Raw genomic sequence first — 14958 nt, forward strand, 5'->3', positions numbered from 1 at the left:
GAAACAGCCCCCCTCGGCCCAGCCAGACCGGACCTCAGACGAAGTGGCTTTGGCGGGGGATGAAGGAGGCCAGCAGCCAGGACAAGGGTGTCTGTCTCTCTGTGCTCCACAGAGACAAAAGAGTGTGGGGGAAGTGGGTGGGGGGTGGGGAGTGGGGTCAGGAAAGAAAAGAAGATGAGAAGGCTAGGTCAGAAGAGAAGGACGGTGGGCAACCAAAAGGCCTCAGCCGTCCATTTCTAAATCACGTCATTGCTCTACTGAAATCACAGCACTGTGTTGCCATTACCATCCACCATCGTCATCAAACGCCCTTTGAGACCCTCCCAGATGCTTCAAGTGTTCTCCTTCATCAGTTTAGTGGCAGGTGTTGATTAAGTGAGTCATGGGACTAGTACCTCTCTGTGGTGGCCAAAATATACCAGCATAGTCTGCACAGGGATGCCATTCTTCACCCCCGTGGAACGTGCTTGTTATTTCCTCCTCGTGGACCCAGCAGGCCCAGTCAGCTAAGCAAGCTCCTACTCTATCCAAGGGCTGCCTCCATCCCTAGCCCCAAATTCCACCCCACAAAAGCATTCCCTGACATCCCCCAGAAGACTCAGGGTTTCCTCTGGGCTCCCCCTTCACCTGGTACATGTAACCAGGACAGATCTTACGCTGTTTTGTAATTTTAGGTATATACGTCTGTATCCCCACCCGAATGAGTAATAAGCAAACGAGTGATCGTTATTTATTGATCATATTCTATGTGCCAGGCGCTGTGTTAGCACTTGATACATGACCTCCTTTAATCCTTTTAACGTTCCCTAGAGGTCATTATTATTATTATCTCCAATTTACCTATAAGCAAATTGAGATTTAGAAAGGTTAAGTAACTTGTCCAAAGTGACCCAGCTAGTAAATCAAGGAGGGGGAACTTGAACACAGGATCATGAAATGCAAAAACCCATGCTATTAATCTAACATAGAGATGTTTGAGGACAGGGCCCATATATTGACTTGCTTACCACTCTACTGCAAAGAATAGATGATCAATACACGATGAATGCGTGGGTGATGTGGGCTTTGCAGAGTGGAAAACAGTGGAACTGGGCCACAAGCTCTCTCTTCTCACCTCCCTCATCAATGGATCAAATTTGTGAGACTATTTGTTAGACCAAAGACTCAATCATGCTTTTTGTTGGGTCTACTGTTAGGCCAAACACCCAAACAGTGGCCACTTTGGGGTCTCAGTCCGTGGTCTGAGGCACGGGCCACTTTATTATCAGGGCGGGACTCAGTCTGGGCCTCGTGTAGAGAATCAGTCTGTGACCCGTGTATGTTGGAAGGAGGTGTGCGTCAGGGGAGAATACCTCTCTGCCTAGCTGACTTGCAGCTAAATAGATACGGATGGTTCTCTAGCCAGAGTGCCTTGTGGCCCAGCATTTAGAGGTGGAGACATAATACATTCGACAGGAGCTGGGTGTGTGGGATAGCACAGGCTGAAATGCCCCGGGAACGGGGGTGAAGAGATGTACCCACTAAGCAAGCTCCATGTATGCTTTGTGAGTCCCACATACGTGTGAGTGTGTGGGGTGGCACATGTGTGTGCTGTGTGTGGTGGGGTGACAGGGGCCGGGTAGGGTGTGGGAGAGACAAGCACACACACCTGTAATAACATTGGCTTCAGACGCTAGGAGAGAAGAAATTCCCCCAACTGTTTTATCAGAGCCGAAGTTACTAAATTACGTTGTTGTTTTAAATTTGAGCTTCTCTGCCTGCAAACGGGGGGATCTCAGGTTCACGAGCTTAATGCTTGGCTGGGCCTGGAGCTCCACTTCCCCACCCAACCCGGGCTCCCAGAGCTCCCAGGCCTGAGGAACAAAAGTCTTCTCTCCCAGAGCTTTGAAGTGGAAACACTAACTGCTCCCTTTAATTAGAAAGAAACCCCCTATTGTTCCTGCTTTATTACTGATGGATGAAGACGTTGGAGGGGGAGCTCTGAAGAGCAGGGGGGGTAGCGGAGGGGACAGAAAATCTCTATTTAGAATAGAGAATCTCCACGCTCAGCCCCCATGCACTGAAGCAGACCTCTTTGTCCACACAATCAACCAAGATTTTATAGGGCCTCCAGCCTTTGATTAGATGTTATGGGAAACATACAAGACAGGGTCCCAGCCCTCAAAGAGTTTAAAATCTAGGTAGGGGAGGCAGGGCAGGGGACAAGAAATAAAAGATAATCGGTACTAAATCAGTACTGCCAAGTATATGCAAAAAGAATTCAGGATACATGGAACAGAGAGATAGTCCCATGAGACACCCTCCTAAGAAACGTCTGGCGGGGGTTGTGGGGGGGGGGGCACCTGGGTGGCTCAGTCGGTTAAGCGTCTGACTCTTGGTTTCGGCTCAGGTCCTGATCCCACGGTTTGTGGAATCGAGCCCGGCATTGGGCTCTGTGTTGACAATGCAAAGCCTGCTTAGAATTCTCTCTCTCTTCTCTCTCTCGCTCTGCCCCTCCCCTGACACTGTCTCTCTCAAATTAAAGAAACATTAAAATATTTTTTAAAAAAAGAAATCTCTGGGGGGGGGTGGCGGCTAGGGACTTGAGCTGGATGCTACAGAATAGAGACAATTGACAGTGAGAAGGAGAGGGAGGCTACAGGAGAAGAGATTCCCACTCCAAGCAGGGTAAATGGACCCGTGCAGAGACATAGAAGCAGAAGCTGGGCTGGCTTCTTTGGAGGACAGGAAGGAATAAGTCTGGTTGTATAGGGGGGCACATGCAGGGGGCTGTGGGAAATCAGGTGTATAGAGCAGATGTAACAGAGGGGTGGAAGACATTCTCCACAGGGAGAATGGCCTTGATGAGATAATCAGGGAGCCATCGAGCTTCCTTGAGCAGGGGGGTGACCTGATACAAAGTGGCCCTTGGGAAGATTAATCTGGCAGCCCTGTGCAAGAAGGCATGAAGGGGAAGGACAGCAAAGGAGGGAAACGAGTTGGGGAGCTCCCGAGGAAACCCAGGTAATGATGGCTTAAACTAAGGTGATGGCAGTGGGATCAGGAAAGAAAAGGTGAGTCTGGGATAGATTTCAAAGGAAGAAAAGGATGTGTTGACAGAATAGATGTAAGAGGATAAAGGAGTGGGATGAGTCAAAGACACCTCTAAGATCTCCAGTCTGGGAGACTAGGAGGGCGGTGGAGAGGTAAGAGGACAGAAGCCCTCTAGGGGAAGTGTGGGGCCAGAGGAGTTAATAAACAAAACCCCCCAAAGCTTTATGCTCCCTTCCAGAGCTCAGAGGTGTCCTGAACCTGGTAGCAGCTCCAGGGCAAGAGAGCCCTGTCCCCTGACAATGGGGACACCATTAATGAAATAACAACTTTTGTACAGTCTTTTCTCAGTGCACTTCAAAGTGATTCACATTTGCACCTCATTTCATCCTCAAAACAACCAACGCAGGTATCATTATCCCCATTTTGCAGATGAAAAAAACTGAGGTACGGAAAGACTAAACAACTTGCTCTAAGTCACGTAACTAGTTAAGGGCAGGGCTAGATGCAGAAGCCTTCTGACTTTCAGCTCAGGACCCCTCCCGGTGCCTGCTGGCAGTCCAGGAGAGGGGTGGGGCCTCGAGCTGCAGGTGCCCCGAGTCACTGGGGGCAAAGAGTCTGGGGCTCAGAGACAGGGTCCACCCTGGACTTCAACAGCACCTCCAGCCTGCTCTTCACACTCACATAGGGCGTAAGTTGGGAGCCTAGGGTTGGAAACGCCAAGTCTAATCAGACCTCACAAGCCCACAGATGGTTTGAATCAATGTGCTACCTTGATAGGAATAATGAGGAGTCCTGAAGACAGTCTTATGCCAGCTCTATCCGCCTGGACAGAGAACCGTATCTTTCACAAGAATTTCCCCATCCAGGGTCCCATGACCCTCCAAGCCGGGCAATCCTTCATGAGGAAGTCCCCTGGTCCCACGTCACACCCGCTCCCCGGCCCCCGCCCCCCAGCAGAACCACCCACAGATTTTCCGAAAACTTTGGCCTCAGGTTCTGATTTGACAAACTCTGACTTCTTAGGCTTTTCTTGAGGCTGAAAATGGTTCCTAGGGAGAAATACGTGATCACAGGTTACAAGGCCAGCCAGGGGTTGTGGGGCAATACGGTAGGGTGGGTGGGCCCAGATGCAGAGAAATGCAGGAACAGACACATGTCCCACACACTTCGTGTCAGAGTGAGCGTCCCCAGTGTGCATTGTTTCATTCGTTCAACATGACAAATGTCATCATGACGTTTCCTTTGCTGGGATACCTGAACTAGGGCACCCAAATCTCATGGAATTAATCAATCTGTAAGGTCGCAGACTCCCAGCAACAGAACCAGACCTACGATTTAGAAAAACCTCTTACTGTGGGAGCCCATTGAAGACAGCACCCCAGAATGGCAGCAACACCCCTTCCCCAGGGAAAGCTCAGACCTGGGACCTCAATCCTGCAAGGGTGGTCCTGTGGGCAGGGACCTGCTTTAATGTAATTTGGTCCTGCCCCACCCCTTGCCTAGCAAAGCTTAATTTGAAGCTTAAAAAACAATGAAGTTAATTTTTAAAAACCTTTCATTGAGTTCCATGAGACCCCTATTAATTTTATTGTTTCAATAAAGCATTTATTTAATTGTCTCCAGAAGGGCCCTGTTAAATGTACAGATGTTACCTGAATCAGAAGGGAGGGAGCTGGGAGCCTTTTTTTCACCCTCTCCCGTTAGCACATTAGCAGGATTCTGTTATTGGATTAACTGATTGTCACCTTAAAAGTCACAAAGTAGAGCCCTGAGGGAATGAGACATGAGGCAGGTAAATTCTGGGGAGTAGTTTTGGTCACAGTTGCACAAAGCAGAAAGCCAGGCGTATGATAAAGAGGTTGGGTTTGGTTAAAACAAAAGGAGAGCTTGGGGTGCCTGGGTGGCTCAGTCGGTTAAGCATCCGACTTCGGCTCAGGTCATGATCTCACGGTCCATGAGTTCGAGCCCTGCGTCGGGCTCTGTGCTGACAGTTCAGAGCCTGGAGCCTGCTTCAGATTCTGTGCCTCCCTCTCTCTCTGACCCTCCCCCGTTCATGCTCTGTCTCTCTCTGTCTCAAAAATAAATAAAGGTTAAAATTAAAACAAAAGGAGAGCTTTTTTTTTTTTTTCTGTCAATGAGGAGATATTTGTTATTTAGTCTCTGGCACAAGGCTGATAACCCTGGGGGAAAAAAAAAATCAGACCAAGCACATTACTAGATGTATGTTGTCCAAACCGTAGGAGGGGAGGAGCTTGGCTTGAGTTGACAGATCTGAGGAACAACATGTTCAGTCCTTCCACAATTATTTACTGAGTACCTACTATATGTTGCCACTACTTGGAGCTCTGAGTGTGCAGCAGTGAACAAAACGAAGCCCCTGCTCTCATGGTGCTTACATTCTAATGAGGGGAGACTGACAACAAAAAAATATATCGGACATATCAAGATAATTTCAGACAAGAAGGGCTCTGAGGACAAAACAGGGTGATTTGCTAGACAGTGGTCAGAGGAGGCCTGTGATATGACATCTGAGCCAAGACTTGAATATATGGAGAAGGAGCCAACCCACAGAAAGGTCTGAAAGAAGAGCTTTCTGGGCAGAGGGAACAGCAAGTGCAAAGATCTTGGGGCCCTAGTGTGAGAGGAGCATTATCAACCAAGTAATCAAAGGAGCGTGATCTGGGGAGAGAATCAGGAGACCCTCTAACGTAAGAATATGTCAGAACAGGGGCGCCTGGGTGGCGCAGTCGGTTAAGCGTCCGACTTCAGCCAGGTCACGATCTTGCGGTCCGTGAGTTCGAGCCCCGCGTCAGGCTCTGGGCTGATGGCTCGGAGCCTGGAGCCTGTTTCCGATTCTGTGTCTCCCTCTCTCTCTGCCCCTCCCCCGTTCATGCTCTGTCTCTCTCTGTCCCAAAAATAAATAAAAAACGTTTAAAAAAAAAAAAATTAAAAAAAAAAAAAAGAATATGTCAGAACAGAGTCCATCATTCATCTTTGTGTCCCTGGTTATTTGTTTGGTGTGTAGCATAGAATAGGTGATCAATAAATGTATGACGGAAGGGGAGAAAGGAATGAGAGGAAGGATACGACTGAACATTTAGAGGGAACTGCATTTAGTCAGATTATTTGCAATTAAAACTGAAAGGCGGGGTGGGGGGGGGGGGGACAGCTGAGTCTGTACAGTAGGTCATTCATTGCCAAGCCAGGAGGTGCCCAGGGGAAGGAAGGTATGGAGGGGGGGTATATATCTGCTCCCATCTAGGAGATCAAAATGTAACTGAGGAAACAGTAATAGTCATCACTCCTAAAATTATTATAGGCCCTGATTTATAGCTTACATGGTGCTTTTGCACACATCTTGTTTTTTTTAAATATTTATTTACTTTTGAGAGAGATGGGGGGGGGGGGAGGGGCAGAGAGAGTGAAAGAGAGGGAGACACAGAATCTGAAACAGGCTCCAGGCTCTGAGCTGTCAGCACAGAGCTGGACACAGGGCTCGAACTCGGGAATGGCGAGATCATGACCTAGGCCAAAGTCAAGACACTTAACCGAGCCACCCAAGCACCCCACACATTTCGTTTCTAACAGACTCATGAAATAGAAACTAACACTATTAGTCAATATTTAATGAATTGCCTATAGGCCTAGCATGGCACCATGCTAGGTGATGGGGATATACTGGGAGCAGAACTCAAACAAGGCCCTGCTTTCATGGACTATATAGTCCAGAATAGACAGACTCATTTGTGTCATTGAGAGAAATTATGACCACAGTGAGTGTTTCAGTGGATACGTACAAAGGGCTACAAGCACCCATCCTGGGGGTGATCAGGAAAGGCTTCCTTGGGGAGGTGTCTTAGCTGAGCTCTAAGGATGAGTGGAATCACTAGGTAAAGAGGGGAGACAAGAGTGTTCCAAACAGAGGAACAGTAAGTGAAAGGAGAAGCAAGGGAGGGTCAGCGGGTCCTGAGCAGAGTTCAAGAGACAGGGCACAGTTACGGCAGAAGTAGGAGTGGACAAGGCTTTAGGATGTGGGGCCTCAGAGAACACAGATGAAAGTCCGTCCTTGACCTACAGGGAACTGGAAGCCAACGGAGGTTTTAAGTTATATTTAAATACTTGAAAAGCTGTCCTGAGGAAGATGGTTTCCATCTACTACAATCAAATAATGTCTCGGCCTCCTGTAAGAAAGTGACCTTGTCCATCACAAAAGTGGGGCGTGATTGGCTGTTCAAATGTCAGGAAGGAGTCCTCCTTTGGTCAGGAGACTGGGCAGCATGTACGACTTCAACTTTTTCACCATCAAGGATCCCTTTTACTCATCTTGCTGGCCCACAAACCCCAGATGTTTTAGAGACTACCTACCACGATACATTTACGTAACACGATTTTCCTCCATTTTTACAATTTTTTGTTAAAGTTTATTCATTTACCTTAAGAGAGAGACAGAGAGTGAGCGCAAGCAGGTGGGGCAGAGGGAGAGAGAGAATCCCAAGCAGGCTTTGCACTGTCAGCGCAGAGCCTGACGCAGGGCTTAAACCCACCAGCCATGAGGTCATGACCTGACCCAATATCAAGAGTCAGATGCCTAACCAACTGAGGCACCCAGTCACCCTATTTTTTTTTTAAACTTGTATAATGTTTATTTTTGAGAGAGAGACAGACATACAGACAGAGCACAAGCAAGGGAGGGCAGAGAGAGAGGGAGACACAGAATCTGAAGCAGGCTCCAGGCTCCAAGCTGTCAGGATAGAGCCCAATGCAGGGCTCGAACTCATGAACCATGGGATCATGACCTGAGCCAGAATCAGATGCCTAAATGACTGAGACACCCAGGTGTCCCTAAGCATTTTTCTTAATAAACATAGCCAATGTCATTCATCAGGACAAGAAACCCAGTGCATGATACAATTCTGGCCACAAGTGAAGAAATTCAATGTTTCCTTTGACAGGGTACATTTATCATGAAATATGTATAATTTCCTAGAGGCTTTCTGAAATACTCACAATAGCTCCCCATTCCCCAATACATTTATAGACTCTGGGAGATCTTTTGGCTCCAGGCTGGGAACTACTATTCTTTGGTGACACCCAAGGTCTCTTTCCAACCGGGGTATGCTAAACCACGAGCTATAGCTTCCTTGTGTTCAGGGATTTGGGGAAGGATCAGTAAATGTGAACTAAAACAATCAGGGAAGGCTTGCTGGAAAAAGAAAGCCTTGAGCTGGGCCTTGAAGGACGGGCAAGCTTCGGACAGGTGGGGACAGGGTGTTGTCAGGCGGGAGAAGCAGAGTGTTCCCTAAGATTGGCGAAGCAGCCAGCCAGGCTGCAAATGGAGTCAGGAAGTATTTGCGGGTACAAGAATAGAAAAAGTCGGTTGCAACTGACTTTACATGCCAAGCTAAATTATCCTCCAAATGATGGGGAGTCATCAAAGATTTTAGAACAGGAAAATGATGTGTTGGAAACAGTGTTCTTGGCAGATGAATCTGGTGCCCATACATGCTTTGAGGTGGGAGTGAGGGGACCCAATCAACAGACCAGATGAGAGAGGAAGAGCCTGGACTGGACAGGATGGCAGTGAGGAAAATAAAGGAGCAAATCCAAGAAACTTTTTTTTTTTTTTTTTTGTAAAGCACAGGACTTGAGTTTGAGTTTAGAAGCATTGACAGACTGTGAGGTGTCTTTGGAGCCTGGGGTACAGCAGTGAGTCACCAAGGGAAGCTCATGGGGGTGGGGGAGATGATGGGTGCATGGGGCATCTTGGGAAGTTTTTACTCACTACATCCTTCCTAGTGGTGACTAACCTCAGCAAGTGGGGTTGGAGGGGCAGCCAAGGTGCTTTCACATCTTATGATACATAATCTCCTTTAATGGAGGGATTTTGTATAATTTTTACTTCCTTTTTTGTGCTTTTTTGGGGATTTTTCAAATAATTATTTTAATTCCATACAGACTCCCAGAGTCTCGTTAACCCTTTGTCAAACATCACTCCTGATTTGTTCCCTCCCCCCTGCAGGGAAGGGGAAGGAGGGAAATGATTTACAGGGTCCTGTTGGGTCTCTGAAAAACACATCATGGGGGTTTAGTCTCTACTCCTGAGTCTGTGGGTTTCCCTACGGGGGGGCGGGGAGGTCTCTTCAGTGTACCTCTTTCTACATCTCCCTCCTTCTCTCCCCACTGTCCCCTGCCCCACAGGGCCTACCTCTGTCCTATAAAGACTCAAATATCATCAGACAGCCATCTTTGACCTCAGATAGCAATGCTGGGCTTGGAAAGATGGACCTGGGGATTTTTACAGCTGAAATCAGCCCAGCCTAGCCCACCCCGTGAACTAAATTACAGGCAGCAGGAGAGAACCTGGAAGAGAACAAACTCTGCAGGCAAAGGCATCTGTGTCCAAATCCCAGCTCGGCCACTAGTCACCTAACCTCTCAGTATGTCAATCTTCTCATCTTGAAAATTGGAGATAATAACAGTATTTATTTCCTAGAGGTATTAAGTGGATCAAATCATGATGAAAGGCATTGAATAAGTGTGCTCTATCATTAGTATTAATAAGAACGACAAAATAATACAACTTGACGATCAAGCTCTGTTGCTTGGAGACAAAACACCTTAACTTAACGTACTTCCATCTTGGTTCCCACTGGTGGCATTTATTTGCCTCTCTCCGTCTCCTTTTGGACTGGAATCTTCTTCTTTTCCCAAACCGACAAAGAGCTGAGAGAAAACCTAAATCAGGGCCTGAGTCGCTGCTTCCTCATCTCATGGTGGTCTGCTCTGCCACAAGATTTGTGTGACATTCGACAGAATCCTCAATCTCACGAGACTCATTTCCCTCATGTATAAAACAGGTGTAATAATACTGACCTCACAGTATGTGTCAAGAGGCTAGACCGTTCTCCATCAGGGTTCCAGGTAGGGTCAGTTCTTTCCTGCCTGCCCACCCCAGACCCTCCGCGGTCTCCTTTGCATTAGCTTCTGATGGTTTGGGGTGATCTTCCCAATTACACCATAAACTCCTGAGGGCACAAGTAGGGCCAAGATCTCCTTAACTTTAAGGAGCAGACTTCCTCCTGGGCCTCGGTCCAGGCCAGCCTTCTGGGGCAGCCAGGGAAGAGGCAGAGAATTTTCAGCCCTCTAGAGGTCCAGGACCAGATGCACAAACACAACGGCTCCTCTTTCTTCGCCTTTTCTCTCCACTTTCCAAACCACAACCCCAAGGTTGCTTGGGAAGAACTGGTTCTTTCTATTTGACAACAGCCTGGAAGGAAAGTTGCCCCATCGACTCAGGGTACATTTGGCCTGGTCAGAGAAGGTGTAACGTGTTAGATCCAATCACCCAGTCCCTGTGTTCCATTCCGATTGCTCTCCCATGCAGAGGCCTCTGGACAAAGGCAAAGGTCTCCTTTTACCTGCCACCAGAGTCTATCCATCACCCAGTGATCCAATGCCCAACTCTTCATCCATCTACTAGCCTCTCTATCTGCCGCAGGAACAGGAGCCCTGGGGTTCAGCTCTCACAGTCTCAGTTCTTGGCTGGGTCGAAGGAACACCAGCAGCCCCCTTATTCTACCCCCTGGTAATGGCTCTAAACAGGGACCTCTCGGCCTTCTCTGTCTTCCCCCCACCTCTACCCACCAGCAACTCCAATGAAAGGAAACAATGTAGGACACACATCTCAGCCACCCAGGAAAGGGAGAGAGAGAGAAGCTGTCTTACAACATCTCTCTGGGCTGGTGGGTGAGGCTGAGCAGGAGGGAGGAGGGAGGAAGAGAGAGCCTTGCCCAGGGAGGGAGACTGAGAGGGACACTCTGGACCACAGACCCAGACACACAGACACACAGAGAGACCAGCCCAGGCAGCGAGAGATCTGCGAGCCTATAAACCCTTTTGGTTGCGAGGGTCCTGGAGGGCCTCACCCTGTCACAGGGTCATGGAGCCAAAATGGCTCACATTTGCATCTTGGGACCCACACAGAGGAACTAAGCTCTTTTCCAGAAACAAGTGGAACAATCTCTCCTGGGTCACAGCTTTCTCTTTGTCTGACTACTCTTCTCAGGATTCAGGCCTTTTGTCTCTGTCTCCCTGTCTCTGCATCTTTGCCTATCTTGTCTCTTCTCTCTTTCTCCCTCTGCCCCCATCTCTGTCTCAGATCATTTCTTGGGGACTCTGCCTTGGGGCTCCCGCTCTCCAGTGTGTAGGAAACCTGACCTTCATCATCTGTTTTTTATATTTTGGAAACGTCAGCTTCCCTTCCTACCTGAGGGAAGTGGGGGTGGGAGAGCAGGCTGCCTGGCTCCACCTCTTTCCCTCCTCCCTCCATCTGAATCCACCCCATCTGAAATCCCACAGCTTCTTGCCCCAGGGAGGATAGATCCGAGGCCCCTCCTGCTCTCAGTCGCTTTGGCAATAGGAGTCAGGCCCTGATTCACAGTCTTCCCTCCACAGCTCACCGTGGGGTGCGGGAGGCAGTGAGGCCCCTTCGGATCAACCCACCATTGGTTTGCTGATTTGGGAAAAAGAGAAAATGCCAGGCACAGTGAAAGCCCAAGAGGCTGAGAGATTTCACCAATGAAAACCAGGATGGCAGCAGTCATTTCTGCCTCTAGGCCGAGTTACAGCCAACCAAGCCATCCTACACATTGTCACAGATATTTGCTTGATACTACCATGAATTCTAGGAATAGATTACACATACTAAGGGCTTACCCTGTGCCGAGCCCTCTACTTGTCTTCGCATTACGTCCACCCCCCTCCCACCACCCCCCCCCCCCCAGCCGCCAACTTCATGCGGTAGGTATTATTTTCTTCCACATTTGAATGGGAAAACTAAGTACACAGAGAGGTTAACCACCTCGCCCAAAGTAACTCAGCTAATCAGATGTGAACCCTGGTTTCTCTGACTCCAAGTCCCAAGCTCTACATCGAGGTTTCCGAGACCAGGGAAATGTATTGTGTACATTTCCTTTTGAAGGAAATACATCCACAGTAATCTGAGAATTTACCTTCAAAATCCCAGGGACCCAGGGACCGCCCCCCCCGTTGGGAGAAGCATTGTAACACACTACTTTCTGTGAGACCTAGAAGAACCAGCTAGAAGAGAGCATTTCAAGGAGGAGGAACTGGGAGGGCAAAAAATGATGGCTGCAAGTCAGGGCACAGTGCAGGCACCAGGCAGGGGAAGTCTGGCTCCGTGCAGGGAAATGAAAAGGGGCAAACAGGACTAGGTGGAGGGCTGGGGCAGCTCAAGGAGGCCCGAAGGCCCAGTTCAGTTTATCCTCCAAGTTTTCGAACAGAAGAATAATACTCCAAAAGACGTGTTTAAGGCCTGGGCTGGAGGAAAAAGGGAGTCAATAAAGAGCTGCTGAGGGGTTGCTATTACAGTCCTGGCAGCCTAGGACCACCGGACAAAACATGCAGAAAGGAGGTATCTATAAGACATTTCCAGGGGTGCCTGGGTGGCTCAGTCAGTTGAGCGTCTGACTTTGGCTCAGGTCATGATCTCATGGTTTGTGAGTTCGAGCCCCGCGTCGGGCTCTGTGCTGACAGCTCAGAGCCTGAAGCCTGCTTCAGATTCTGTGTCTCCCTTTCTCTCTGCTCCTCCCATGCTCATGCTCTGTCTCTCTCTGTCTCTCAGTAATAAATAAACGTTAAGAAAAAAATAAATAAATAAAAGACATTTCCAAAGAAATCTAGCATTTCAGAGTCTGAGCCATCTGCCTTCTTCCCAAGGATTGCTATCCAAGGAAGCCTCTGGGTTGGGTAGGGGTGTGGCAGGCAGAGGGAGGAGCAGGAAAAGGTGGTGTGTCTGCAGCACTGAGCCTTTACACTCGCAGACACTCTGGTCTGAGGGCTGCTGTGGCCGTGAGTGACAGCGAGAGGAAGGCTCTGTGAAGACGGTCGGTACTCAAGGCTCAGAGCTGGACACTGGCCTGAGGAGGAAACTGGTCCTGCCAGGTCTCTGGCACACGGTGGGTGGGCAGACTATAGATCCTGAGCTTGAAGGAGTATTTTGTGTCTTTTTCAGTTCTTTGAAAGGAGGACTCCTCTCCCTGGGTGGCAAAAAAAAAAAAAAAGCAAACAAGCAAAATTTGGTTAAGAACTCAAGAACTGCCAATTCAGAAACTCTGATCTGTCCAAAAGTGCAATCCCTTTTTTTCAGAGGCCAAAAACCTATTTGCATCAAAGACTGTATATGTCTGTGTGTCTGCGGGCCGGTGAGGGAGACAGAGTGGGTGTGAGGAGAGAGCTGAAATGCCTTTGTTCCTGTGTGTGAAGCTACCGCTCTGTGGGCTTACACATGTGTGTTGTATGTACGTTTGTGCCTATTTCTCAGGCTCCTGTGTGCACCAAACTTTCAAACCATAAATAGAAACACTGCAGCTTGGCAAAGATATCATAGGAATAATTATCTAATTTCAGAACATGTTATTATAATACCTACTTGATGTGTAACAAACTTAACAATGTTCGCGTTATATTCACCAACTCTAAGTTATAGACTCACAATGCCAACTCCCACCTCAGAGGCTTCTCTGAGACCCTAGTGCAGAGAAAGCCCCAAAGAAAGACCTTTAAGGAACATCCACCCCCCCACCCCACCCCCCAGGGCTTGCTTCTGGATGCAGAGTCTGGCTGGGGAGATAGGAGATTGCCGGAAGTGGGACGCAGCCTAAATTGGGTGGCAACTCTGTTTCCTCCCAGAATCCCCAGTCCTCACCAGCAGAGGAACCCCTGGAACCGGGGAGGGAACGGCCATATTGGGGTCACTGAGGCAGATAAGCTTTCCCTGACTCAGCAGTGGGCTAGGGGGCCTCATGATCTGCAAGCCTCTCCTCTCCCCCAGGGTAGGGGGGGGCGGGGGGGGGGCGGGTGCTGGGCTGGATTGAGACTGTGTGAGGAGAATGTTTGCTGTTTGCTGCTGCTCCCTGTTGACTTTAGCCAGTAGCTCTGTTTACAAACTCAGGTTGGTTTTCCCAGCACAGTTAATTAGAACAAAGACATCTGGTGTGAGGGCTGGGGAGGGCATCTGCGCAGAGTGTTCCCCCCACACCCAGCAGCGGTGGGCCAGCACAGGGCAGATCAGAGCAGCTAAACAGGACCAGACGGAACTCACCAAACCCAAAGTTCTCAGGAGAATCGTGGCTGTTCTCACTCTGCCTTTCCCATGCTTGCTAAGTTAGACTGGGCCCCCCACTTTCGAGACTCGGGGGACCCCCAGGAGTCAGGGATAGATGCCCCTACCTCAGTGGGATCACAGGCTGGAGATCAAAGACTCAGTCCTCTCCTCTGCCTTTCCAAGTCCAAAAGAATCAGGCAGAGATTTCTGTCCCTCTCTCATCACAGTGACTGCATTCTGTAGGAATGTCAGACCTCTTCAGCCCCCTGCAGGAAAATCTCCCCTCCTGGACACCCCCTCAGAGAGGTGTCCTTCTGACACCTCCCTGACTCCTCTCCAGCCAATTTCTGACACTGCCAGGGAAGAAAGAGATTAACCAGTCCAGAACCAGAGGGAGGCAGGAAGGTGCCCAGGAAGGTGAGAGGTTCTGGGTGGACAGTTCCAGAGCTGTGGGGATGTGGAGGGCTGGGATGGGGAGGGGCAGCGGCTTATCTCTCCCAGGAGGGGGGAGCTCACTCCAAACAGCTAATGCACTGGCGTGTGAAAGCCCCTCAATTAGCACTAATGATGCAATCATGGAGGGAGGAGGAGGGACCAGAAGTTCTGGCGGAGTCAGCACCAACCTACACACAGAGCACACACACACTCCTTTCCTTTCCCCGGATACAGTGGCCCCTTCAGAGACACCAGTGCACACAGTCCACAGACAGCCTGGACGACGCACGTCCGTGGGTACAAACGCATTCTTTGCACAAGCTACTAGCCTGCATATGGTTCTGGATCCGCTGATGACCGTGTCT

Source organism: Neofelis nebulosa, chromosome 9 (genome assembly GCF_028018385.1).
Source record: "Neofelis nebulosa isolate mNeoNeb1 chromosome 9, mNeoNeb1.pri, whole genome shotgun sequence".
NCBI classification, from domain to species: domain Eukaryota; kingdom Metazoa; phylum Chordata; class Mammalia; order Carnivora; family Felidae; genus Neofelis; species Neofelis nebulosa.